General features: G+C 30.1%; 1 long non-coding RNA gene across 1 annotated transcript; it reads left to right on the top strand.

Moving 5' to 3' along the window:
• The first annotated feature begins 313 nt into the window (after nucleotides 1–313).
• On the top strand, nucleotides 314–2771 carry LOC131167354 (uncharacterized). Its single transcript, XR_009140108.1, has 2 exons — nucleotides 314–2497; nucleotides 2603–2771. It is a non-coding gene; the product is annotated as an uncharacterized LOC131167354 (long non-coding RNA).
• Nucleotides 2772–4771: the final 2000 nt, after the last annotated feature.

Here is a 4771-nt window from a genome sequence, read left to right as displayed (position 1 = left end):
AAAATATGCTTGCGGCGCGGATTTTTTCTTTTGTTTTAGTTTTTGTTGTTCTTGTTGCGTTTTTTACTCAATGCATCCTAAACCTCCTCCAACATTGTGAATAATATTTATCATATCCAATACATGGGAGGCACTTGTCCAAGTACAAAATTATGTTAAAAAAAAACTAATTCTATATATTTGGTATCTAAGACTATAATGCAATTGAATCAAATGCATTTGTTTTATTTCATGAAACAAACAAGACATAATGTTCTTGTGGACTGCGACGGGGTTTTTGTTTTTTGGTTTTTTTTTTTGGTTCTTGTTTTAGTAAAAAATGGAAATCAGCATATTAAAAACATAAAGACTTTACTCAGCTGTATAGTACACTGTATAGTACACGCACAGTTTCACATGCACTGCCAAACTTATCAACAGGGGCGGCCCTGCCTTTAGGCAATTGAGGCAAGCGCCTAGGGCCCCCAAATTTTTGGGGCCCCCCAATTTTTTTAAAAAAGTTTTTGAGTTCCAAAATTTTTTTAATCAAATAATATTAATATTATTTATTATGCTCTATTCCCATAATTGACTTCCCAATTAATTAATAAATTATAAAATTATATTTTAAAATATAAAATAAATACAATTTAATTCTTTTTTTTCAAGTCTTATAGTTTCCAACTAACAATTTTATTGTATTTCAAATTATCTATTACTCTCATCTCTTTCTCTTAGTCTATCTAAAAATTTTTTTTCATCTCTCACACTCATACTCTCATCTCTTGGTTTCTCTATGATTTTTGCTCCAACTATCGTGTTCATCATCTTCAGGCCTCCAATTCTATGTAATTTTCATCAACTCTAATTTTTATTTCAATGTTTGTATATTATTTTTCTATTATTTTCGCTTTGAATTTTTTTTTTTCTATTTTTTCTTAGATTTTGGAAGCTTTGAGATTATAGCTTTGTATTCGGCAAGAATCCGATATCTCTAAAGTCTTGCTCGCCGATCAATTTGAAATAATAATAATAATCAGGTTATATTGTTTCAATATACTATTTCTATAGATTTATTAAATTTATTTTTATTTGTTTACATAATTTATCAATTTGTAGTTAGTGTTGATTTTGAAATTTAATTATGTCAACGAGAAAATGTGACTCCGGATATGAAAAACGAAGATAAAAAAATAGAAAAATTAGTGTCATCTCAAAAGGGAGCTCTTGATAAATTTTTTTTTAGTTTTAAGCAAAATATAAATGAGCAAGATGAAAATCCTCCAAAAAACGAACAATCAATTCCAGAGATGGAATTAGAATCTAATATAATAATAATAATAATAATAGTGATAAAGATAACATTGATATACAGGAAATGTTCACTAATGATATTTCTTTTGAAAGACATTTTAACAATATAGAAGAAAAAAAAAATAATGATGATAATATTTATGATCCAAAATATTGGGAAAATATAGATACCAAATTACGAAATTTACTAGTTGAAAAAGGTCATATTAGGGATAATGATTTAATTTTTCCAAAAAATGAAAATTCAAGACATTTTTCAAGTATATATTATATTCGAAAATTATCAAATAGAGAGAAATAAGATAGAAAATGACTTATATATTCTAAAGATTTAGATAGAGTATTTTGTTTTTATTGTAAGTTATTTGGCCAAAAATTAAATAACCAACAACTAGTTAATACTTGAAAATCTTGAATACAAAACTTTAATTAGTGATTTTGCATCTCAAAAAGTTAAAAAAATTAATTTTAAATAAAAATAAAAATTAAACAAAATATTAAGGGTGCGAATAAATTATTCACCTAGGCCATATCGTCAAGAGCCGACCCTGCTTATCAGTTCATCCAAACGCCCATTTTCATCAGGAGATAATCCACATATTCGAAGATCTTGACGAGAGGGTAATTTATTTTCACGGTGCCAATTCTGTTTGGTTGGACAGAAAATATTTGTCAACAAGCCTACGCTTCACGCATCCTTCAAATCAAAACTAGCCCATCCTTACTTTATGCTCACTGGAGAAGTGTTTAGCCGCGGCGATTATGGCTGCGTCCGGCCCACTTCTGGAAGACTCCAGCTCAATACAAGCAGGAGTACGTTCAGGGGACGCAGGAAAGCATGATGTCAGAAACCTCAAGAACAAGGTCCACAAGCTCAGGTTCTTGTCATGACCCATTTTGTTCTTCCGTCCTCTGTCTCTTCTTCTAATTTCTTTTGCAGATTTGAAAAAGAAGGCGAGTTTTTCTGCAGGTTGCAATAGAAATAGAAAGATGAGAGGGAAATTTTCTAGCTACCCAAACAAAAAATCCTTAGCAGTCGTGCAGAATAGAACTCAATTATAAGGGGGTTTGCGATTTAGTTGGTTCTGTAAAACCACCACCAGTTTAGCTCTTTATATAGCCTTCAAAGATTTCTGGCAGTCTTGGTGATCAAGCTTAATGTTGGGAATCTGATTGCTCAAAGAGAAGGAAAAATCAGCGCAAGGTGGGTGGGCCTTTTTCTCGTTGACCTGAGAATTGCTTGTTGATCGAGCTCGACCCTGAAAATAAACTGACCCAACTCTTCTTTTTCCCGGTTGTTTCTCTGCAGTTTCTTGGAAAACTATGGTGTAGGTGGAGCCACATCCCACATTGGATTAGGTGGGAATTTTGTTTGAATTTAAATCAAAGATGTTACATTTATTGTTTATTTTGTGTGACCCTGCTTAAAAGACACCAACTCTGGTATATAAAATTTTTATTTGAATTTTTGCAGAAAAGATAATATTTTCCTAAAGTTCTAAAATTTTTCATGAGAAAATTGCCAAACAATGCAAACATTCTTGATATTTGGCAAAAAGCATTATTATCTAAGCAAAATATAGTTCAAAAGAATCTCATTCAAATCCAAATAAATCTAAATTTAACGATAACTTGACTAATACTAAATTGATGCAAGTAAACTATTTCTATCATTTAGCATAAAATGCACTCTTTTAGAGTTATCATGTATAGAATTTATTCAATCTAAAGCTTTAACTATTTTTAATACTTATAACTCACATCCCTAATGATAAATTCATAAGAAGAACTCTTTTAGAATTTAAAGAAACTTTAGAAGGTGTAAACAAATTTGGAATGGGTTTAGCTAACATTTTGTCAGCAAGTCTAAATAAAAATCATACCATTTACTTATACATTCTATGTTCATTTTGGGAAGAAATGAAATGAAAGAATCTAAAAAAGACTTGCGTCTAAAAATCAAGATATGCCCAAAGGCTGATTTCAAATCTTATGACTCCTCAACTCACACTGTACAATTACATTTTCATTTGCAAAAGTAATAATGATATTTGATATTAGCATCACTCAGGTATTTCACATTTATTATTCCCATTGAGCTTGCATAGATGCGCACGTGTGCAGCTGCTTGGCTCTAACAAATGAAGCTTGGGGGGAAAAAAAGATGAACAGAACAAATCTAGCACCAAGTCTTCCAGTGGATGGCGTTTATTTGTTTTCAATTAATTATTTGATGAACACCTTTTGAAGCTTGTGTAAGAATCAGAACAACTGTTCCAGACAATAATTTGAAGGGATAAGAAAACAAAAACAAAATACCCACTAATAACAAATTAGCTTACACAGCAAAGCCCCATGCAGCTTAATGCTGAATGGAACAATTGTCCATTCTCACTCTGAAAGCAACAATCCTTATCATTCATATCCAAGTCTTAAATTTCGATTTCGAGTCAAATTTCGAAGCTCCAAAAGTATGGAAATTTTGATGAAAATTTCGATTTCGATTTGAAAAAAATAATGGAAACGACTTCATTATTATAATGTGATTATTGAATGTGACTCACAAATTGTTGTTGATTGGTTTCAGAAGGACAGATATACCTTGTGGCATCTTTGAGATTTTTGGGAGGATCTCGTGGCGAAACTGGATTGAGTGAACTTCATAGTGATTCATCAATAAAAGGAAGATAATAGTGCGATTGATTTTCTCGAAGGAAAATTGAGAAACAATATCATCTCTGAAAAACATCTTTTACCACGTTTTCTAATCATTCCGATGGATAGGTTGGGTTTAATTTCCTTTCGTCATTAGTTCAACCTCTCGATTTTTGTCTAATGGGTTAGGTTTGTTTAAAGTTTTTTGATTTTGTCTAGGATTGTTTAGAGTTGTTTCATTGTTATCCATTTGTAACTTGTTTTGCTGGAACCACATTATTACTCTGTCATAAGTGAGGAGTTTTCTAATAAAGAAAAGATGTGTTGTCCTCTTTTACTAAAACAAAAAAAAAAGCATGAAATTCTTTTGTAAAGTTTTAGAAATGATTAATAGACATAACAATGTAAGTTTTGAACTAATATATTATAAATAAATACATCTATGTTGTGTTTGAGGCGGAGAAGTTATAATAATATATGCATCAAACATATTTGTAAGATAATGTCCATTAAACATATTTAGTGAATTAGTAAATACAAATGAAATTCATAAATCATTTAAAGATTATTTATTATACAAATAATGATAATTTAGACATTTTAAAAACATGTTGTAAGTTTACTTTTTCATATAATTTCAAAAACACTTAATAATCTTTTGTTTTGATTAAAATAAATAAAATAAATCAAGAGAGAAATTTCACTTCACTCCTAAATCTCTCACTTGCATTCCTGGAAAATTCCATTGCATAGTTCAATTTCGACAAGTTTTACTAAAATTTTGAGATTTCGATAAATTTCAGATTGAGATTTCAACATGAAT

Source organism: Malania oleifera, chromosome 1 (genome assembly GCF_029873635.1).
Source record: "Malania oleifera isolate guangnan ecotype guangnan chromosome 1, ASM2987363v1, whole genome shotgun sequence".
In the NCBI taxonomy this organism is placed as follows: Eukaryota; Viridiplantae; Streptophyta; class Magnoliopsida; order Santalales; family Ximeniaceae; genus Malania; species Malania oleifera.
This window is presented reverse-complemented; position numbering and strand designations above follow the sequence as displayed.